General features: G+C 35.5%; 1 pseudogene; it reads left to right on the top strand.

Annotated features, from left to right (window-relative positions):
• The first annotated feature begins 370 nt into the window (after positions 1-370).
• Positions 371-20,531, top strand: LOC100599466 (annotated as a pseudogene).
• The last annotated feature ends 4,407 nt before the right edge of the window (positions 20,532-24,938 follow it).

The raw sequence follows: 24,938 nt of genomic DNA, 5'->3' as shown, positions 1-24,938 counted from the left end.
CAATGTGTGAAGATACATATTACCTCTTAATCCTCACAATAGCCTTAAGAGTTAAGTTATTATCCTAATTTTTTAAGTGGGGAAACTGACTCACAGATTCAGTACGTTTTCCAAAAATCACAGAGCTAAGAAGTGACAGAATCAGGATTTAAAATCTGGCAGTGTGGCTCTACAATCTGCTTTGAACTTTAACATAATATGTACAAAGCCTGAAGCAACTTCTCAGTACTGTATTTAAGAGGGTGTAGCAATGTAAGTCTTCCTAAATCAATAATTTATAAATGAAACAGCTTAAAAGACTTCCACGTTTCAATCTTATGATATTTATTTATCATACAAATCAATATACCTAAACTCATCTATATAAATTATGTCCTGTAGTAAGAAGAAAAAGAGCAAAGATAAGAGAAAAAGAGAAGGTGAAGAAACCCAGCTTGATATTGTTGGTGAGTCAGTTTTCAGTGCTCTATTCTGAAAAAAGTTAACATTTATTGAGATCTCATTGAAAATATTTTCCTAGTTCGAAATTTATGATGTATTCATATTTGTCTTAAAGTGCTTAAATATTACCTACAGTTGTAAATTCCATTTATTCTTTAGCACAGTTGATGCTACTGATGCCTTTACTTCATTATCAGAACAGAGCACAGGAGAGAAGAATTACAACTCTCTGACTTAGTAGGCACCATTAGACTGCTTAATAGCGGGAGATTCTGATACATAATTTTAAAGGCTTAATGTTATTCAACCAAATATATTTTACAAGTTATTTTCTTTGAACATGTATACATTTTAGTTGTAGAAGTCAGTTGTCTCTTAAACGAAGTATCTTCACAGGAAAAATTATTTTGTGAACTCTGAAATGAATGAAAATTTTAAATACAATATCAGGGTAGCCTGTAAATGATACTAGAAATAAACTGACCCAAACACACTTAACCAGCCTATTTTCCGTTTAGTTGTTTCCATACTTTTTTTTTTCTCTTTCAAAACTTGGCAAGTTGCATTTTGAATCTTCATAAATTATGGTAGCTTAAAAAATATATAAAATATGGAATGGTATAAAGCTAATGTTCTGGAAGAATCATTGCTTTTGAAATGGCAAATCAACAATTCTAAAATTAGGGTAAATATCTAGGGTAGATATGTAGATGTGGAATTGCTGTGTCAAAGGATAGGTGAATGTTTAACTATATAAGAAACTGCCAAAAATTTTCTATAGTGGTTGTGCCATTTTACCCTCCCACCAAGAATGAATTAGTGCTCCAGTTACATCTTTGCCAAGAGTTGATGGTCTTATCAGTCTTTTCTCCCAGTCTGAGTTTTACCTTTTCTCTTTCTTAATGGTGGTTTTTGGATGGACAGCTTTTTTTTTTTTTTTTTTAGATGGAGTCTCGCTCTGTCGCCCAGGCTGGAGGGCAGTGGCGTGACCTTGGTTCACTGCAAGCTCCATCTCCTGGGTTCACGCCATTCTCCTGCCTCAGCCTCCCAAGTAGCTGGGACTACAGGCACCCGCCACCATGCCCAGCTAATTTTTTGTGTTTTTAGTAGCCACGGGGTTTCACCGTGTTAACCAGGATGGTCAGAAGCTTTTAATTTTTATAAAGCTTAGTTTATTTTTTTTTGTTTTATGGTTACTGCCTTATCTCTTTGATCTAAGAGATCTTTGCTTACCCCAAAGTCAGGAAAATATTCTACATTGTCTTTTAGAGGCATCATAGTTTTAGTTTTTACATTAAATCTGTCATTAATCTCAAATTAATTTTTGGCATGATGTAAGTTCAGTTTCAAGATTTACTTTTTTTTTTTTTAACATCTTGATAGCCATTTGTGCCAGCACCACTGGTGTTTTCTTTTTGCATTAATCCAGTTTGGTATCTTCATAAAAAATCAATTAACTTTCTATGTATTGGTCTATTTCTGGACTCTGTTCTATTGATTGTCTGTTTTTCTGTTGGTATATTTCTCTTGATTGCTATAATTTCATGAAGTCTTGAGATCAGGAAGTGTGAGTCCTCCAACTTTGTACTTATTAACTATTAATTTATTAATTTCTACAGTGAAGCCTGTTGGATTTTCTCAGAGAATTGTATTGAGTCCGGATCATTTGGGGTAGAATCAACATCTTAATATTGGGCCTCAATATTTCATAATTTTCAATGTAGCAGTCTTGCATGCCTGTTTAAACATTTATTCTTAAGTATTTTATAATTTTACACTACTGTCAATAGAACTTTTGAATTTGATTTTCCAGTTGTTTGCTGTCAGTATGTAGATATACAATTGATTTTTGTGTAGTGACTTTGTAGTCTGATAAGTCTGTTTCACTTATTACTTCTAGTGGTTTGTTTATATAGAAAACTAAGAAATTTGCAATTATGTTTCCTGTGACTATCGTTTTACTTCTTTCTTTCTAATCCTTATGTCTTGTCTTGCTTTTTATTGGTTTATTATACTGTCCAGGACTTCCATCGTGTTGAACAGAAGTCATGAGAATGGGCATAATTGCATTGTTCCCAAGCTTAGGCAGAAAGCTTTCAGTAGTCCACCATATGGTATGATGTCTGTAGGATCTGCAGAGAAAACCTTTATCAAAATGAGGACATTCCTTTTAAACTTTGTTTCTTGGGAATTTTTATCATAACGATGTTTAATGCTGTCAAATGCCTCTTTCTGTATCTGTTGAGATGATCATACAACTTTCTTCATTCTGTCAATGAATTACATTGGTTTCATTTCAACTTTTAAACTAACTTTACATCCCTGAGATAAACCCCACTTGGTTGTAGTGTGTTATCCTTTGGGGTATTGCTAGATTTGATTTCTAGGTGTTTTTTTTTTTTTTTTTAAGATTTCCATATTGGTGTTGATGGGAGAGATTGGACTTTTGTATCCTTTTCTTGTAATGGCTTTATTTGATTTTGGTGTCAAGGTGATATTGGGTGTCATAAAATTAGATAGGAAGTGCTGTCTCCTTCCATGTTTTTGGAAGTAGCTGTGTAAGATGGGTATGATTTCTTCCTTTTGTGTTTGATAGGATTTACCAGTGAAGTCATCTGAACCTAGAGGGTTTTGTTTGGTTTGGTTTTAGTTTTTTGTGGGAAAATTAAGAATTTTTAAGAGATATTTTCAGATTTTTCTGTTGTCAGTTTTGGTAATTTGTGTCTTTTAGGAAAATTTCATTTCATCCAAGTTGTTGGATTTATTGGCATAAAATTGTTCAGAATATTCCTTTAATATCCTTTTAATGTCTGTAGAATCTAATCTGTATTGCAATCTCTTCATATTGGTAATTTGTGTTTTTTCTATTTTTTCCTGGATCAGTCAGTCTAGCTGGAGGTTTATCTTTATAAGATCATTTATTTTAGATCATTAATGATCTTTTAGTACAGGGGTATTCAATGTTTTAGCTTCCCTGGGCCACAATGGAAGGAGAAGAATTGTCTTGGGCCACACATGGAATACACTAACGATAAGCTGATGAGCCAAAAAAAAAAAAAAAAGCAAAAAAATCTCATAATGTTTCAAGAAAGCTTATGTATTTGTGTTGGGCTGCATTCAAAGCTGGCCTGGGCCACATGCAGCCCTCAGGTTGAACATGCCTATTTCAGTATTATTTTCTCTTTTTTTCATTTTCTATTTAATTTATTTCAATCTTTTTTTTTTCCTCCCTTTAACTTATTTTTGGTTTACTTTGCTCTTGTTTTATTGCTTCTTAAGAAGGGAGTTAGATCTCTTTATTCCACTTTAGTTGTAGTTATAGTCAACACATTTTGTTTTCATTTTCATTCCATTCAAAATATCATCTAGTTTTCCTTGTGATTTTTCTTTTCATGGACACTTGAGTTATTTAAAAGTGTATTGTTTTTAATTTCTACTACATAGAGTTATTATAGGTATGTTATTGTTGATGATTTCTAATTCATTTATAGTATAGTTGGAGAACATACTTTCTTAGTGAATTTCCATGTACACTTGCAAAGAATGTGTATTCTGCAGATGTTGGTTAAGGGTTTTTTTGGTTTTTTTTTTTTTTTGGAGATGAAGTCTCGCTCTGTTGCCCAGCAGGCTGGAGTGCAGTGGCGCGATCTCGGCTCACTGCAGCCTCTGCCTCCCAGGTTCAAGTGATTGTCCTGCCTCAGCCTCCAGAGGAGCTGGAATTACAGGCACCTGCCACCACGCCTGGCTAATTTTTTTTATATTTTTAATAGAGACGGGGTTTCACCACATTGGCCAAGCTGGTCTCAAACTCCTGACCTCAGGCGATCCACCCACCTCAGCCTCCCAAAGTGCTGGGATTACGGGCGCGAGCCGCGGCACCCAGCGGTTCAGTGTTCTTTAGATGTCAGTTAGATCAACTGGTGGAGCTTGTGACTATGCACATCTTCTGTGTCCTTACTGATTTTTTACTCATCCTAAAATGTATTGAGAGTTATGTTAAAATCTCCAGCTGTAATTCTAGATCTGTCCACTTGAGCAGTTTTTGCTTAAAGTATTATGAAGCTGTCATGTGTACACATTTGGGATTGTTAAGTCTTCCTTATAAATTCAGTCTTTCATTTTCATAACATTTTAACCTTTATTTCTGTTAAATGTCTTGATGCCTAATTAAATTATTTGACCACCCTTTTGCTCCTGTCAAGCCTGGGCCTTTGTTAGTTTGTGCTTACTTGTTAGGGTTTTGCCCATAGACTTAGACAGTGACTCTTACTCTAGGAAAGGTTCATCCTCATGGGCCTCAGCCACATGTTCTAGGTCTACTTGGTGAGTTCTCTCCACTCTGCTGTGTCCCAAATTTGTGTGATCTCTGGCATCTCCAGTCAGCCCTCAGAAGTGCCAGCCACTCTGCAGAGGCCTTGTGGAGCCTGCCTACTGTATGTACTCCCCCCAGCCCTTGGCCCCAGACCTGCAGAGAACTTTTGCATACTCTTTTGAGGCCTCACCTGTATGTAGTTCCCTCTTCTCCAGTACCTTATTCTCTAAACTCCCAACATGTTAGCACTGCAAGACTCTCAGCTTAGTGACAGTGACATTGCCCCATTTTTGGAGTCTCTACCTCTCTCTGTGTGGTCAAGAAACTGCCATTGGACAGAAAATAGAAGTGTGTGTGAGATTTGCCTCCTGTGTTTTCCTGTTGTCAAATATCACAGTCCTGTTCTGCCTGTGTTCCAATCCCTGAAAACAGTTTTCTCAAATATCCTATCCAATTTCAGTTTTCTGGTTGGTCATGGTGGAAAGGCAAGTCCATCTTGGCTGGAAGAGGAAGTCCTTCTGCATCTTTTTCTCTTTGTCCTTCCACCTTCTTTTGCATTGTGAATTTTCTAAACTTGCCATATAAGTAAGCATGTGCCTATTTGTGAAGGGAAAGAAAAAACCTTTTAAATTTTTAAAGCTGTTCTGTTGGTTCCTCACAAGGATCTGAAGGGATTGGTAAATAGGATGAAAGAAATTCTGTCTTTCACATGGAGAAAACCATGTGTGACATTAATAAAAATGAGCATGTCTGTAAGCAAAGAGTTTCACTGAGCTCTGCTAGATTCAGAAGCAATTGAACTTACAACATTGTAGTTTGCAAAACACATATTTTATTTACCCAGGAACTAAAGCTAAGTAAGCTATGGGTTAATAGTCTGTGAAGGGTACTTAGACTACAGTAAGATTGGGGAAGAAAATTCCATTTCCAAATCTAAGATATATCATTCCTTTGTGCCAAGCACATAATGAAGGTAGAGATTTAAGGGGGCCCTTAGCACAGAAGCACTGGGTTAGTCAGAAGGTGAGGTGAGCTGTCACACAGCCTTGATGCTAGAATGAGGGTGCCCTGGTAGTATCTTATCAGCCATGACACTGGTGCATCGGGACATTTTTTTTTTTTTTTTGAGACAGGCTCTTGCTTTGTTGCTCAGGCTGGAGTGCAGTGACGTGATCATGGCTCAGTGCACCCTCGACCTCGTAGGCTCAAGCAATCCTCTCACCTCAGACTCCCGAGTAGCTGGGACCACAGGCTCGTACCACCATACCCAGCTAATTTCTTAATTTTTTTGTAGTGATGGGGATCTCCTTTTGTTGCCTAGGCTGATTTTGAACTCCTGGGCTTAAGTGATTCTCCTGCTTCCACCTCTCAAAGTGCTGGGATTACAGGCATGCCAGACATATATAAACATTCTAAACTATGTGAAAATATGTGAAAAACTTTGTTATGCATTGTGAGACAACACAGCAGGAATATTTGGCCATGTGCCTAAGGTTTAAAAGGAAATAACTTTAATCATGCGTCTAAATAGCAAGTAATATTTTAGAGTGGATTCTCTTAAATTCAGCTTGGGCATCTGCAGCATATACACAGCTTGAGCTGTAACCTGATGTAAAGACAGGGAACTTCAGTGCCTACTGTTCTTAGGATCCACTGCTTTTTCACAGCTAAAACCCCAGAGTGGCACCGTTAAGTATTATGTTATGTTACTTTAGTCGTTAAACATATAAGCATACCTCCAAAGGTTGAATATAGGCCACTTGCAGGAAATAGGCAGAATGCTCACATTTAATTCTTGATGATACTGTGTTTAGCTTTATTCTTTGAAATCTCATTGAGAAAAAATACTGGCATCTGCTCAAAGTAATTTTTTCAGTTGACAATATTATAAGTAATGTTATTGTATCATTTCCCTACTTGGACAGAGTGTGAAAATTTTGAGGAGCTTGTCTGCCAGAAATTTCTTCTTCATTTGCAAAGCATTAATGAGATATTATATTTCAATGATTTTATTTTAATATTAAGTGTACTTGGTGAACGTGGCATAGAACATACAAAATAAAACTAATTTAAAGTTATTAACTATTACATGTATAAGAAAGACTTGCTAGCCATAACACTGTTGATAATGATTCTGAATAAAGCATTATTTCTTTTACTGAAAACAATTGTAGCTATAACTCAATCATCTAAATTGTCATTAGTTTTATTGCTTCTAATCATCTTTAGCTGAAATTTTAACTTTGATTAATTTTCTTTTTCTCCATTGGTTTTGTGTGTGTGTGGAGGTAAAATATACAAAATATATAATTTGCCAGTTTTTCTATTTTTACGTGTACACTTCAGTGGCATTTAAATACGTGCACCATTTTACCTTCCCACCAGCATTTCAGAGGGTTTCAGTTTCTCCACATCCTGCCCAACATTTGGTTTTCTTTGTTTCTGTTTTTTTGTTTGTTTGTTTTGATAGTAGCTATTCTAATGGGTGTGAAGTGGTATTGCATTATGGTTTTGATTTATATTTCCCTAGTGACTAGTGGTGTTGAGTGTCTTTTCAAGTGCTTATTGGTCATTTGTATATCATCTTTGGAGCAATGTCCGTGTATATCCTTTGCCCAGTTTTGAATTGTGGTATTTGTCTTTTCGGAGTTCTCTATATAGTCTGGATATTAATTCCTTATAATGTATGTAGTTTACAAATATTTTCTCCATTCTCTGGGTTGCCTTTTACTCTGTTGACAGTGGTTCTTAATGCACAAAAGTTTTTAATTCTGATGAAGTCCAGTTTGTCTGTTTTCTTTCGTTGCCTGTGCCTTTGATGTTCTGTACAAGAAATCATTGCCAAATTCATTGTCGTGAAGCTTTTCCCATTTTCTTCTAAAAGTTTTCTAACTTTAGCTCTTATATTTAGGTCTTTGGTCTATTTTAAGTTACTTTTTGTATTTGGTGTTAGATAAGGGTCCAACTTCATTTTAGCTAAAATTTTATGTATTTTAAAATTGATTATGAAAAGCATGAAATGTTTAGTTGAATGGAAAATTTTGTGCAGTGGAATTAACTGAATCTTTAAAACCTTTTTATTATGGAAATATCCAAACTATTCCATACATAGAATATAATGAATCCCCCATGTGCCCAGGCCCCAGCATTAATTATCAATATTTTGCCAATCTCATTGCATTTACATACACACCCACACACAATTTTTCCTAGAAAATTTTAAGTAAAATCACAGATATTATGTCATTTTACCCATAAGTACATAAATGTACATTTCTTAAAGTGGTATGTCTTTCTCTCATCACCTGTTTTGTTCTTTATTTTTATACATTATACTATGTCATTATCAGACCTTGTAAAATTAACAAGAATTCCTTAATATGTCATATCCAGTTAATGATTGACTCATTTCTACTCTAGTTAAAGTACAATTTAGGAGGAGGTTTGAGGATATTTTTTAACATTAAGATATAAACTTTTATAACAACTGCTAAAATAATTGTTGCTAGAGTCTAACATTTCTATTGGCAAATTGGAAATTAGTATACATAGACATAGATTCTGCTCGCTTTGCTTTCAATCTAAAATCATAGTTAAGATTACTGGCCGGGTGCGGTGGCTCACACCTGTAATCCCAGCCCTTTGGGAGGCAGAGGCAGGTGGATCACGAGGTCAGGAGTTCAAGACCAGCCTGGCCAATGTGGTGAAACCCCGTCTCTACTAAAAATATACAAAAAATTATTCGGGCATGGTGGCAGGCGCCTGTAACCCCAGCTACTCGGGAAGCTGAGGCAGAGAATTGTTTGAACCTGGGAGGGAGAGGTCGCAGTGAGCCAAGATCACATCACTGCACTCCAGCCTGGGCGACACAGCGAGACTCCATCTCAAAAAAAAAAAAAAAGATTACTATGCTAGAAAGTCTTCCTGTGGAGGCGTTTTTCAGAAATATTATGATAGGCATTGCCTCTGGAAAGCAGGCATGAATAGATGGCTGGGGTGTATCATGAGAGAGACTGTTCTCTGTATATCACTTTGTACCTTCACATGTTGCCTTTTGTTTTGTTTTGGTCTTTATTTGAGACAGGACCTTGCTGTGTCACTCAGGCTGGAGTGCAGTGGCATGATCATAGCTCACTATAACCTTGAACTCCTGGGCTCAAGTGATCCTCTTTCCCACCTCCCCGAGTAGCTGGGATTACAGGCATGCACCCCCATGCCTGGCTGTATGTTGCTATTTTGTGTTTTAAAAACCTAATCCTGACTGTGCTGGTAGTCGCATGAATCTGTGCACATACATGCAAACAAGTACATGTAAAACTGGTGAAATCTGAATAAGCTTCATGGATTATATCAATGTCAGTTTCCTGATTCTAACAGTGTATGATACTTATGCAAGATGTCATCATTGAGACAAAGTGAGTAAAGAATATGTGAGATCTTTGTATTACTTCTTACAACTGCAAAATAAAAAGTTTTTAAAACTAAGTTATAATAACAAAGAACTCTGTGTCAAAACTAAAATATAAAGTTGAAATATCAATTTTATTTTTTGGGAACCTGGTGGACAGTAATAAACTTTGGAGAAATTTCAGGAACCATAGCCATTGAAATGGATGAGGGAACCTATATACATGCACTTGACAATGGTCTTTTTACCCTGGGAGCTCCACAAAAAGAAGGTTTGTGTCTGGAAGGGAAGAGGCTGCCACAAGTGTAGATTTTAGGACATTCATTCACTTAGGCCAAACTCTAACTAGTCTCAAACATTTTCCAAAGGAATGGAAGCATTGCATTTGACTCTTCCATTTTTTTTTAATTCCTTAATATTTACCAGCCATTGGCAAGTCCCTCTTTCTAATATAAGCATTTGAAAACATTCCGTATAGTTCCAGAAGAGTATCTTTGGAAATCAAAACAGCATGAATAATTAAAATAGTAAGTGGAAAGAAAAAAGAAAACCTATTTGAGTCAAAAATGTTTGAATTTCTTTTTTATTCAGACCTATTACCAAAACTCACCTGGGTGCATTTAACAATTTGAAGTTTCCTCATTTTCTTTAGCCCATTAGAGGAAGCACTAATGAGATACGAAGTAATTAGAAGATAAAAAGCAGCATCGTTTGGTTAGCAAGGCCATCCCTTGAATAAATGAAAGCATTTAGCTTTTTAAATAAGTGCGTATTTATGACTGTATTTTATAACATAAGGAGAAGCTATCTCGAAAGTTACTATATAAGCATTATATCACCCTGTGTTACTCAGTATATAAAATTAGCACTGTAGTTAAAAGAAGGTAAAAATAGATCTTGATTCCAAAGTTACAGTATTACAGTGACATCAGTATATCTGAATATTCTTACATTTAATTGCAGAAGAAAATAGCCACATTTTTTAAAGCAAAATAATCTCTTTATATTTATAGCAAATGTCAATTTTATTTTCAGATATTTTTTCTCCAATAGTTGATGAGTCCTCCAGAGCAGTTTATGGCTGTCAAATTATCTGATTCCAGGTGGCCTTATGTTGTAATATAACTAGTAACCAGTTATTTTAAAAATTTAATTGTATTCATTTAAAATTTTAATATCTGTCTTACTTAAGCCCACAGGGTAATTTTGATATAAAAAACGAAATATCTTTTTTGAAAAGTAGATTTTGTGATCACTTGTAGTGGATTTCCTGTCAATATATAATGCTAGGCTGGAAAAAAGATATGTAAGTTAAAAAATGAAGATTAATAATTTCACACACCAAATAAGTTAGATTAAAAAATCAAATAGTACAAAACCTAGTTCACTGTTGCTATGATATTTAAACTCACTGTTTGGAAGTCTAAAGACAAACAGGAAGACTACAAAAAGGAATATTGTTGAAACCAGCAGAGAATGTTACAGCATCATAACGACCAAAAGAATATTTTTACTCACTATTTTTACAGTCGTTTTATAAAGCAACCTTTTTTATTCTCACCTTGTGCAGAAGTATAGAATGATTCTTTGGGAAAAAGATACTGAAAGTGAATTTACGTATTTTAGTAATTGGTTACATCAACATGATAATGATTTCTGTTATATAATCATTAACATATAAAGGAGTAAAAGTCAGTTCTGGCATCCCAGGAGATTCTCGGTAAGGTAAAAGATTAGAAATCATAATTTTAAAAAATCACATTTAGATGATTACTTCTGTACTTTCTTTGAAAGTCTGATAAATATGGTGAAAGACAAAGAATAAAAGCAGAGGAAGAAAAAATTCAGTCGTTTTAAACTGCTTTACAATTATAAACAAAAAGGATTATAAAGAAAATTAACTGACAAATGAGGAAAATATTTGCAACAATCTTAATAGGCAGTGAGTTCTTACTCTTCATGTGTATCTTGTATAGAATTCATAGCACTGAAGACCCCAGTAGAAAAATTGTGAACAGTCAGATCTCAATAGAAAAATGGACAAGGGACATTATCAGATAATCTAAAAACTAAAAAGGAAAGGAAAAGAAAAACAATTGTTATTCTAGTTAACTACTAAAATGCAAATTAATAGGATACTGTTTTTTTCCATATCAGGTTTTCAAGTATTTTTTTTAGAGTCATAATGTTTAAAAAAAATCCATGATACAAAACATACTCTGTTAATTTGAGGTAAGAATGTAAATGGAAGCAGCATTTTCTGGAAAACAGTTTGATGACATAAGAACTTTATAGTTTATACCCTTTGATCCAATTATTTCTAGGAATTTTCTCTAAGGATAAATCAGTTTTATGTACAGAATAGATGTAAATAGAACTATTTATGATAAGAGAAAAAGTAAGTTTTAGTAATTTATTATTGAACTTTAAAGAGGTATAATTGAAGAATGATGAATTTTGAAAATATATGTTATGTAATATATAAGGTACAATGTTTATATTAAAAAAGCAAAATATAAAACTAAATTTAAAACTGCACTGTCCAATATGGCAACAACTAGTCACATGTAGCTTTTTTTTTTTTTTGAAGGCACAGAGTCTCACTCTGTCACCCAGGCTGGAGGGCAGTGGTGTGATCATAGTTCACTATAACCTCAAATTTCTGGGCTCAAGCAGTCCTCCTGCATCAGCCTCCCAAGTAGCTGGTATTACATGCTCACACCACCATGCCCAGCTAATTTTTTAAGTTTTTTTGTAGAGATGGGGTCTCACTATGTTGTCCAGGCTGATCTTGAATTTCTTGCCTCAAGCAATTCTCCCATTGGCTTCCCAAAGCACAGAGATTATAGGAGTGAGTCACCACTCAGCCACATGCATCTTTTGAACACTTGGAATATGTCCAGTCTGAAATTTTAGATATGTACACACCCACACACATACACATGTCCTGTTTTGATGTTCTGTAATTAATTTTCTCTCAGTTTTTAACTTTTATCTATCTTATTAATGTACAGAATCGCCCTGAAATCTGGCTATGGACAATATCTTGGTATAAATTCAGATGAACTTGTTGGGCATTTAGATGCAATTGGACCAATAGAACAGTGGGAAAGAGTCTTTCAAAATGTAAGTGCTGTTATTGTGTATAAAAACTTCCTGTCAGTTTAACAGAAAGTCTGTAACAGTCAATCATAATCTATTTAAAAAGAAAAAGTAGGATGCAATAGTAGAATACATTAAATTGGAATAAATCAATAAGAACATAGAGCTTTAAAGAGATCTCAAATACAGTGCAACAAAAATAGCATTAGTACTTTTGCCCACAATTATTTCTGTATACCCTTAGTGCCTAGATATGGATCTCATTTCCATTAAAGAACCTGTCAATTTTAGGTCTCAGAGTAGGAAAACAGAATAGTCCCTAAATATCTTCTTTGTAGTAGAAATCATGGATGCTTTCAGAAACATTAGAGACTGTCAGCGAACAGTGGAGCTAGCTAAGACCAAGTTGTGACAATTTGTATGTAAAATACATAATAATAGTTCATTGAAGTAAATTAACTGAAAGACTTTCAGTTCATAAGCTTAAAATAGTGTATGAAAAGATAGTTTTAATATAAGAAGAAAAAAGATAATATACTAATTCTTAATTTTAGTAAGTAGACAGTTGTAGTATACGGATGTTTTGTTAAATCTTTGTTGATACAGAATACATAATTTCCTTTTTCTGTTTGTGTGAGAAGTAAAGATTGAACAAAAATATGTGAGTGCTAAATAGTCTTTAAAAAGTAGATAACTATATCAAAAACAGTAAGGACTACTGGGCACCACGCAGAACAAATAGAAGATAAGCTCAGCCTTTGAGTAGCAGCTTTGGTAGTATACAATAATGAACTGAAAATAGGAACTCAGCAGTGTTTTCTAAGATGACAGATTAAACAAACATCCCACCAGAAAGAGGTAATCACTTAGACTGATTTCCTCATCCCCTACGATAAAATCTTAAGTCCGTGACTTGAAAACTATTTTGACCCAATCCATTGAGAAATGCATTTTTACATTGCAGCCCAGCACACACACATGTATAACTGAAGCAAGAGTTGTACTTAACAATACTTATCCATGTGTTATGCACCTTGATATTTCTTATTCTCTTTTACCCCTTCCTCTGTGTGTCTGTGTATATTCCTTTCCCCCCCTACCCACCCAATACCATTCAGGAAACACTACATTGATTTCATTACCTGCTAATCTGTTGCAACCCCTTTGAGATGATCCTACTAGTTATGATGAGATACTTCTAATAAAAGTTACACCAGTAGAAAATGCCAATATTTCATAAGGCCAGGATGATGACTTAGATAGTACTAATAATACAACACTTAGGAAAGTTCATTTCATTTTATTTTTAGGAAGGACACTAAGTTTCAAAAATTTTAAATTTAAATGAAAGAGGGTCTTAAAACTCTATTGCAAAAAGGACTCAGCTGAATAATCTGTGGCACAGGTTTAAATCGCCTTGGACCACACCGCCATGTTCCAGGGCTCACCAGGAGCCATCCAGATGAGAGACCACCCAGCCCTTGTGACTTGACTAAGAAATTAAATCCATGTTATCAGCACGTTTTTAACTGGATGTGATATAAGGTTAACATATTTTGTAATCATTGTATTTATAAATATTTTGTCTAAGTGTTATGGTATTCCAAGTTTTCCAAAAAAGATCAACCAAATACAAGTTATAAATAAACATTATATTTGTTAAGGGAGTTAAGCTAACCAAATTTATAACCCAGATTTAGATACACAAGAAAATCAGTTTTTAAAGTTTTGTTTAATAGAAAGCAGTGTAATACATCAAACATTAAGCAACTAAAAAAGTATATGAATATTTATTTTCACACACAAAAGTCCCTCAGACATTGATTCTTAAATTCGAAACACCAAAGGATTGTATATACCTTTTCGTGTTTTCTAATTGTGAAGAAAATAAATTTTACTTACAATGCTAATATTTGAATAAAGTATGCATTCATAATTATGTTCTTGTCTTTAAAGTTAATTTTTCAAACTGAACTAAATCAGTTTTATCTTCAGTAGATCTTTTAGAAAGGAAGCAATCTTACCTTATCTAATTAGAATTTAGTCCTACTAGGAAGATACACTACAAATGTTTATTGTGGTAATCTGAATAGTAAAATGAAAGGTGATTTTGGTTTCCTTTTCTATATGTTCTTGTATTATATTTTTCAGGTTTTTCTCTAAGTTATTTTCTGTGATTTTTAAATCAGGGAGGAAAAATTAATTCAGTCTAAACACAGTGTTTCTTCTACAAGAAGTATCCTCATGGCTATTTTGTTATTTTGTTTCACTTAGGGGAAAATGGCTTTGTTGGCCTCAAATAGCTGCTTTATTAGATGCAATGAAGCAGGGGACATAGAAGCAAAAAGTGAAACAGCAGGAGAAGAAAGGTAACTCAAGGTAACGATGACATTTTATACCAATGACTGCATTCACACATGCGATGTGACTGTATCTCTTTAAAATGTTAAGTCATCATTTACTGTCACTTTAAAGATTTAGTTAATAGCTTTTTATAATGTGGTGTTTCAAATAGACTCATTTTTAATTATAAATCCTATAGTTGATGGCTCGTTTATACAATGTGGTAGAGAAATGAGTGCATCTAGGAGCTACCTTGCCATTATCTCCATGGATTAGTATCTTTTTCTGGTAGTTCCACATGCTGTTTTTAGGCTTTCATGTTCTTGTTTTCTTGCTTGTATTTTAAAATCTAATTTTTAAAATAGATAACATGTACACGTGGTCCAACATTTTCAAATAAAAACATGTGAAGACATATGCCTGCCATGCGTCTTACTCACCTGTGTCCCAGCTCCTGTTCCTCTTTCCCTTTTTTTATAGCCTCCTAAAATTTCTTTATAAACATATGAACATATTTATAATTTTCAACTATTTTACACTAAAGGTAGCCTCCTCTATGTTCTTCTCGACTTTGATTTTTTTTTCCTTAAAATTGTATCTTGGAGAGTTTTCTACTATTAATTTAAATTTAGAAAGTTTTCTCTTTTTCTTGCTTTTCCTCTCTTTCTCTTTTTTAACAACCACATAATATTCCATTTCAGGGATGTACCTTTATTTAGTCTCTTATAGATGGAAATTTAGGCTGTTTCCAGTCTTTTGCTCTTATAAACAGTGCTGCAGTACATAACATTGAATATGCATCAATTTGTAGATGTGCAGGTGGACCTGAAGATAAATTTCCAGAAGCAGAATTACCAGGTCAGGGGTATACGCATTTGTATTTATGTAATGCTTGAGCTTCTGTGATGATAATCACTCTATGAAACATAAAAAATCAGAACTTCTGGGGCCTTAGACCTTACATTTTAAAAATATTTTTATTAATAGTACCTGTCTTCTTTGCATTAGGAGAAACATGAATCACATAAAACATTATTTTTATTTTATTTTTAAAATTCGTGTGCATCACTAAGCTGGAAATAAAAATTCCTTATTCCAGGCTAAATTCCCTCATCCATAGTCAGACGTGTTATCCATTGCACCAGTGGCCTGTGCCCTCCCTAATCCTACTCTTTGTTTTACATCATTATAAAAGTTACACAGACATCTTCATATCAAGGTGAAATTCTAAATAATACTGTTAATATAACCTAGATAAATCAGGTAGTTAACTGGAATTTGATGAAAACATTTAAGGCTTAATTTTTTAGATTCACAAAAGCCACTGATCTTTAATGATAAACATATACCAGGATGTGTCTAAAGAATAATTCCTGTATTGTTGACACATGGCTTTTCTGTGTCTTGGCATTCCATCCCAGAACTGAGCAAAGGCACTGATCTTTAATGATAAACATATACCAGGATGTGTCTAAAGAATAATTCCCCCTTCTTGACACATGGTTTTTCTGTTTCTTGGCATTCCGTCCCAGTACTGAGCATCCCAAACCTTGCTTTGTTTGTCTCTGTTGGGAATCACAGGTTGCATCCAGTCTGACCCAGATTTGCTCTGTAAGGCATTGTGGGGGCCAGAGTGGAAGGCTCTAAGAGAGGGGGCAAATGCCTTTTCTAAAATGTCCTTCGTTCTTATAATTAGAACATAAAAATTTGTGTTACATTTTTCTCTACCAGTGTAATTTAAAAGCATCTATCAAATCTTGTATGTTCTTCATGTTAGATTTCCGGTCATATGTTTGATTTTCTTTTAGAATATTCTTGATTTCAGATAATTTCAAATCTAAAGCTCAAACAATTTCAATCTAAAATGTAAGTATTTTCTTAGAGAAGTGAAATGCTATATTTTTTCATTGCATGCAGCTGGCACATGCGTTGTAATCTTGAATTTCCATAATGCTCCTGTGAGGTGCATGTGAGCTCAGCCTTACAGACAGGAAGACAGCCTCTGACCCTCCTTACATCCTCGTGGTTTTTGTCAGTCATTCATGGAAATCACAGTGATTTCAAGGTGTGGTAAAACAGGATGTGTACCCAGGCCCAGCTGACTCCAGAGGCCACTCTCAGTATTTCATAGCACATTCCTTCTCCGGAAACAGGTCATGGGGAAATGCAGATGGGTTTGAGACTTACTTTCATTTTATTTATTTATATTTTATGTATCATGTTTAAATTATTTTTCAGCAGGATATCATCACAAAAGTGTTACTGAAGGCAACAATTGCAAATATATGTGCAGTGCTTTGCACTTATACAAAGAACAAAGATACACAATGATTGCATTTTTCACTAAAGCAATTTTCAGACGAAATACAAAGTTTTCTGGGTGTCTTTGGTTAGTCAAGTACTTGGAAGCTCTGAACAGTGATTATTTAGGACCCTTCTCGTACCATTTAATTGTAGGCTCTTCAAATCTCTCTCAGCCCTTCACCTTTATGACCTTGCCTTATCTACCAGAACACAGATCCCTCTTACTAAAGTAGCATTGTGTTACCTTTAGCCCTTCACCTTTATGACCAGAACACAGATCCTCTTACTAAGTAGCTTTTTACTCTTCGCCTTTCACTTTTGACCAAACACAGATCCCTCTTACTAAAGGTAGCATTGTGTTACAGACCCTAGCAGGGAATGTTTTCAGGTCTGGGACCCCTCTAATCAAACTGTCACAAAGATGTCATTGGCACAAACACGTTATTTGTCATCACTTTCTATGCAGCCCTGGAACTGGACTCTGGCCACAGAGATCCCTTAGGAGACATGAGTCCTTACCATTGCCAATTGCCTGTTCTGTGGGTGATCCTAATTGTTGAATGCAGATCAATTAACTTATGACATATGATAGTAAACATCTATCTAAACTTAGGAGGATATAAGAAGCTAGTAAAAGAGGTGGGTTCCAATTAATTAAAAACAAGTTGTTTACGGGAGGCTGAGGCAGGAGAATGGCTGAATCCCGGGGGGCGGAGCCTGCAGGAGCCGAGATTTACCACTGCACTCCAGCCTGGGTGAAAGAGCGAGACTCCGTCTCAAAAAAAAAAAAAAAAAAAACAAGTTGTTTAATGTTAAGTTTTAATACTTTGTAATAGTCTGTGCAATGTAAAATAGCTATTAAGCTTTCAATGTGATCAAATGAACACTTGTCTAATAGGAATAATTTGATCCTAGTGTATTCACTTGGAGGACAAAAATTAGTTAATGATTGCTTTATTGCCTAGCAGGATCTGATGTGTAAAATACTTCTGAAATAATTTGTCTGTAGCGTTTCTGACACAAGGGCTGTGGAGGAAGCATGTGATGGCACTTACTCATATAGATATATATATGAAGTAAAAACACATAGCCAGAACCTGTCTTTTTCTGAATATAGTTGCTCAGTTAATTTTTTCTTCTGCATAAGAAATCATCTTGAATGTTCTTATGTGATACGTAAAGTGGGGAAGGTGGAAGATAAACATATAACCCATTGGATTCCCTTTTCCAATATCTAGATTAGATCTTGTGCTGAAAGAGAAATCAAGAAAAAAGATGACATTCCAGAAGAAGACAAAGGAAATGTAAAACAATGTGAAATCAATTATGTGTATGTATGCTTTTCCTTTTAGACCTACAGATTTGGCAGTGAAGTGCTTCTCAAAGTGCTTTAAAAATAATTACCTAATTAGCTGGGGATGGTGGTGCATGCCTGTCGGCCCAGCTACTCAGGAGGCTGAGACAGGATTGTTTGAGCCCAGGAGTTCAAGGCTGCAGTGAGCTCTGATCACCACTGCATTCCAGCCTGGGCGACAGAGCAAGACCCTGTCTGAAAAAATGAAAACTGATAGACAAGAAGAGGCAACACAATGTAGTCTCTAAGACAGAGCACTGAGCTAAATGCTTTTCTTTTCTTGAGGGTTCAGTTTTCCTAATCATCCTACCAGCTCCCAAAGCTAGTCACTCGGGTTAGTCAGTCTCTCTATTCATTCATAGAAGGGCGTGATGCCAGTCAAAGGCTGTGCTATGGCCAGGACAAAGGGGACTCCAGCCAGCATGCCCTAATAGAAGTGGGGCCTTGTGCTAACCAGTCAATGAGTGGCCCTCCTCTTGAGAGGTCATGAAGGTCATCTTTGTTGTTCAAAAGCTCCAACTTATTGAAAAAAGTACAATTAGACTTTTTTTTTCTTCCCCAAGAAGGAGTCTCGCTCTGTCCCACAGACTGGAGTGCAGTGCCCAATCTCAGCTCATCGCAACCTCCGCCTCCCAGGTTCATGTGATTCTCCTGCCTCAGCCTCCCGAGTAGCTGGGACTACAGGCGCATGCCACTATGCTCGGCTAATTTTTGTATTTTTAGTAGAGACGGGTTTCACCATGTTGGCCAGGCTGTTCTCGAACTCCTGACCTCGAGTGATCCGCCTACCTTGGCCTCCCAAAGTGCTGAGATTGCAGGTGTGAGCCACTGCACCTGGCCTACAATTAGACTTTTTAATAAGTGAAAAATTAACAGTATTTATAAATTTAATCGTAAATATGTATAATCAGAGTTTGAGGTATTTTTCAATGAAGACATTTTCTTTGCAGAAAGAAATTTCAGAGCTTCCAAGACCACAAACTTAAAATAAGTAAAGAAGACAGTGAAATTCTTAAAAAGGCTCAGAAAGATGGATTTTTGCATGAGACGCTTCTGGACAGGTAGCTATTTATTTACTTATTTCCACTATCTTCAGTAGCCAATAGAAATGGCATGTAGAAAACCTGTATTCTCTTAAATTACTGTAGTTTTCACATTTTTGTCTTTATTTCTAATTTGTAAGTGTGGCAATATTACCTAGAGAGGACATCATGAGTTTGGGAAAAGACCGTCAAGAAAGAATATCTAAAAATTATAACCGATTATAAGTATATACTTTAAGAAATTCAGGTTTGACTGTATCTACTTCATGAATTTATCATTATCTTTTTATAACTATTAGAACCAGAGTTGGAAAGAAGCAGTTTGACTAATATAAAAATTATATGGATTCTGTTAGAGTAGTTCAGGTTCCTTAAAATAAGCATAGATCAACTAAAAAACTAAGTATAAAAGCTAAACAAGTGAAATTGAAGCAGTTTTAAGATTTGGAAGAGTGCAGGATGTTTATCATAGCACATTATTAATATTTATTACTCTTCCTATGTAGATAAGTAAGGTCCTAGATTTGCAACATAGAAAAACAGGTAGAGACGTTTAGCTGTGGGTGTACAAGTATAAATGACTTAAGTGCCAGATTTTGATAATCACCAGCCGCTCATTCAAGTCCTATGTTGCAAAGTTACTCTTACCCTTTTTTTTAATTACTTGATAAGGCAATGTTTAATTACATATTCCTGTTAACTAGCTGGTAGAGTTCATACCTAAAGTCAGTAAATAATGTTAAGAATTTTTTCCAGCTGAGCAAATGAATATGTATCTAGTTGTAAGAAATCAAGAAGAGGACATAAAATTACTCAGGATGTGGACTCTAAAACGGAATAAGCTCTATGTCCTGTAACTTTATCACTTGTAATAATACAGCATTCTCACCCTGTTAAATGGAAATTTAAAGCACCCTAAATTCTGGAATAATTAAAATTGCTATTTGGATTGAAAAAGCCTTAGCAACATTTATTGAATATTAGGAAATAACTTTTATAAGATTAGAATCATTTTTTATAGAAACCAAATTTAAAAGCATACATATTTTAATATATGTGTTGTGTAATATAATAACCAAAATTGAACACACAGTTTTAAAGCTTTTTATATTTAGTAGCAGTTGAATACATGTGGCATGTTTTACATAGATTAGTTTTACTATTTTTCTTTGTTTAAACAGGAGAACCAAATTGAAAGCTGACAGATACTGCAAGTGACTGGGATTTTGTTTCTGCCTTATCTTTTGTGGTTTTTTTTCTGAATAAAATATTCATTGGAAATGCTTTTACAGAGTTCTTGAGTTGTTGTGAAATGATTATTTAGCTAGTAGCTAGTTTAACAGGATTAAACAAGTTTAATCAGGATTCTTCATGGATGTACTTTTTAGCTAACTACAGTTTTTCACATGGAAATGAAACTTAGAGTACACACTTAACGTACCACAGAATTTTTTTCTGGATTTCCTGTCCTAAGCATGAAGTGTACTAGAACCAATTCTTCCTGTGCTACTTGTGAATCTGTCTTACTGGATCATAATCTTACTTTATATATAAGATGCTTAATCAGTGCCTTTAATAGGAAGTTAGAAACTCCCAATCCGATCAACAAGGCTTTGGTTCTACCTCCTAAGTACTACCCAGATCACAGACAACTCAAATATCAGAACTAGGGCTGGGCAGAGAGGACAATCATCTATTAGGGAGTGGGACAGGAGTGGAAACATTGCAAAGGAGCAAGTGGCTCAGAACAGAGGGGAGAGTAGTACTGGGGAAGCTCCCTGCTGAGGACAGGTTAGCCACAGTGGATATATCTGTGACGCCTTTGTCCTCGTGGGCTGGAATGGAAGCTGATAAAGAAGTTCAGACGCTACGTGTTGCTTAGGTCTGCTTTGTTGAAGCCTGTCTGTTTCAGAGTTTCTAAACACAATATTCCCATGGCATCTAATCCCAGTGAGTGCTCCAAATCCAGGCTGTGTATCAGATGCCACGGGAAATTCTGCCTCAGGACTGAGGTTGGTTCAAGCATCTGGATGATGTCAAAAGTCACGTTGTGTGCTGGCCTAACCTGAAAGACCCTATCTAGTTCTAGCCTTTAAATTCCTTCTGTCACCGAATCTAGAGTTACGTGGCATCTGTACAAGCTAGGTACTGAGGCATGGGATCAGCCCTATAAAGGAGCTTTTGGAGCTTTTGTTGTAGGTCTAGCTTCAACTTGGCACTCCAGTTCCAATAGCTGGACTTTCTCTCATCGTGTGTTCTGATCCTTGGATTGGGAACAAAGTAACCACTCTGATCCCACAAAGCAGTGGTTCCGGTTCCCAACTGGTGACTATTTTGCCTCCCAGGCGACATTTTTGGTTTTCACAACTGGAATACGGTGTTAGAGGTAGAGGCTAGGATGCTGCGAAGCATGTGGCAGAATCCTGTTCCACCCAGAATGCTAACGGTGCCAAGTTTATGGAGCCTTCCCACCCAAGGGCTTGATATATTCCTTGCTTTTGCCAGCTCCCCTAACCCGTAAACACAACAGTTCAAATCTGTATGCATAAGCATCTCCTAGGGACCTGCACGTTCCAATATTGACTACTGAGACCCATCCGTAGAGATGCAGGCTTACGAGGTCTAGGATTGGGCTCAAAATTTGAATTTTAACAAGTACTCCAGGTCATTCTGAAGCAAGTGATACAAACCACACAATGAGGAACATAGCCTTCAAGAGACTGAATCTTGCTTCCCAACACTTAGCTTGGTATCTGAGACCATCTGCCTGCTGCCTGGCTTTCCTGACACAAACATTCTGCATGTAGGCACAGTGTGTTCCTGGACACCATGTCAACTCGTTCACCCTCATGTTCCCTGGTTCCTGTCCCCAGTCCAGCGAGCAGAACTAATTACAGATTTTGACAACAGAAGATACAGATTTAAAATAACTTGCTTGTTCCAGTGGACTTTATCCACTTGTGAAGAGGACAAGTGGACAAGAGGAGAGGGTAGGTGGGGGCTTCTTCCCTATTCCTCCCATTCCACTTTATACAAACCCCAGCTGACCACTGGGAGAGCAATGGAGGTTTAGAATGACTGCATCTAAATATTGTCATCTGGCCACTCTTCTTCCATCTTGTACACAAGGATATCTCATGGTTTTGTTTAAAGCACTACTGAACCAAGATAAACTCTGGCTTAGCATGCCCTGACGATCAGTCTAGTAATCTTATCAAAACCAAGATTACCTAAAAGCACTAACCAAAGAAAAGCTCCCTCACCCCAAACTATGACTGCTCACATTTTCAGATTGAATCATTTCAATTGTATTTTAAGGTTCATTGACTTTTACCACCTCCAAGCTGCTCCTGAACACAACTGATTATTATTTTTTAATTTGAAAACTTTTTCACTTCTAGAATTTCCACTTGAGCCTTTGTATTATTGTAGTTTCTTCTTCTCTGCTGTGATTTCCTATCATTTATTTTAAGGGTTTTTGGGTTTTGATTTTACTAAGAATTACAATAACTACTTTAAAAATCCACACCAATTCCAACATCTGGTCATCTCGAGGTCAGTCTCTATTGATTGCCTTTTTCTAATATTTTCTTTATATGTTTGATATAATGGGATGAATTCTGAAGATTGTAAAAACTAGAGTTTGTTTTGTTCTCTGAAATTTTGATAATTTTTGTTGTATTTTGTTTCTTTTTTTCTATGTATTCTTTACAATGAATTTTCCTCCAAGGATTTTAACATTTCTATTTCTCAAATATTTATGTTAAAAATTATACAAAGTAGCTTGGTGCATGGCTCCCTACTGTAATCCCAGCACTTTTAGAGCCAAGGCAGGAGCCTTGAGTTGGAAACCAACTAGAAAACAGGGCCAGGAGTTGGAAACCAGCCTAGACAACAGGGCAAGACCCTGTCTCCACAAAAGCTATTAGGTGGTGCAAAAAGTAATTGCGGGTTTTTGCATTACTTTCAACAGCAAAACCCGCAATACTCTTGCACCAACCTGATAAAAAATAAGCTGGGTATGTGGTGGCTTGTGACTGTGGTATCAGCTATTTGGGAAGTGAAGGCAGAGGTGGGAGATTGCTTGACCCAGAATTCCAGACCAGCCTGAGACCCTGTCTCTACGAAAAAATAAATAAATTAGTCCCACGTACCTGTGGTACTAGCTATTGGGAGGCCAAAGGCAGAGGTGCCAGAATCACTTGACCCGAAGCTCAAGGCTGCAGGGCGCTGTGATGTGCCACTGCACTCCACCCTGGGTGATGGAGCACGACCGACTCAAAATAATATAATAATAATTGCAAAAAGGAAAGACCTAGAACACCAGGTTAGGTTAAGTATTCAAAAATTAGCTGACTTACTCTGCTCTCTATAAAACAGGTTTACCACAGAAATATAGCATGCCCAGTTAATTTTAATTTCAGATAAACAAATACTTTTTTCAGTGTAAGTATATCCCATGCAATATTTGACATCCTTATACTAAAAATATTATTCCTTTTTATCTGAAATTGAAATTTAACTGGTTTTACATAATTATAGCAGCCTGACCATAAAAGATACGTAGGCTGAGCAAAATTCTACTTTAAACTTCAAGCTTTATAATAAATGCATTATTAATCAAGAACTATTATTTACTGAGACCTGTGTAGATCCCCATATTTATCTTTTTAAATGTGGATCTAGGAAAGCTACATAAAGAACATTTATAGAAATGAATGACTGTTCTATAGAGCTGAAAGGAGAACTCTAGCTTTTATTTTTCTCCCCAAACTTCAGCTTTATTCTACATTTGTATAAACAATAAAAGTACAGCTCAACTTTGGAAGCACAGATCATAATATAAAAATAAATATCCCAGAAACATTTAACAGGCAACAAATTTTGACATCATCTTACTATAGCAACTAAATATATAATAATTTAGAATGATCCTTTAATTATAAGTAAAGAATAAATTATTTTACAAAGCATAACTATTAATATTATTGACCATCATAAGAACAAATATTTTAACTAAAACCCCATGAATACTTTACAGAAAGGAGCGAGTTGCAGACACAGTCATTCTTGGATGTCTTTCAACACCAGGCTTTCTTCCCTTTTGACCTGAGCTGGAGTGGAATATTTCCTCTCTTTGCCCTCTGACCCTCTAGTCTCCGAAGCATCTTTTGTACTAGAGGTGTGTGCAGAGACTTCCTGGAAATTTGGATTTGTAAATTGTGCTGTTGTAACTTCTAGGCACTGCAGTGATCCAGATATAGAGCTGTTGCTCTTGCTTGTATAAGTGTAACATTTAGATTTGTAAAAGGAAGAGAGTTGATTACATTTGGCTACAGAAAAAAAGAGATGACATTAATAAATAATAATAATTGTACTTGTAATATAAACATCTGAAAATTTTAGTTCTAAGAATGGCAGTCCACATAAGAAAATTATGTAAAAATAATTAATGTCTACTATAATTACTTTAACCAAAGAAAAAGTATAATTTAAAGATGGCTGTTAAGGGTCAAATTGCAGCAATTGGTAAAAGTAGATATTAGTCATATTTATTGACACACAGTGATACTGAAGGCACTTATTTCTCAAGCAACTTCATTTTTTTCCCAACAGAACATACTACATCCT

This window comes from Nomascus leucogenys, chromosome 6 (assembly GCF_006542625.1).
Source record: "Nomascus leucogenys isolate Asia chromosome 6, Asia_NLE_v1, whole genome shotgun sequence".
NCBI classification, from domain to species: Eukaryota; Metazoa; Chordata; class Mammalia; order Primates; family Hylobatidae; genus Nomascus; species Nomascus leucogenys.
This window is presented reverse-complemented; position numbering and strand designations above follow the sequence as displayed.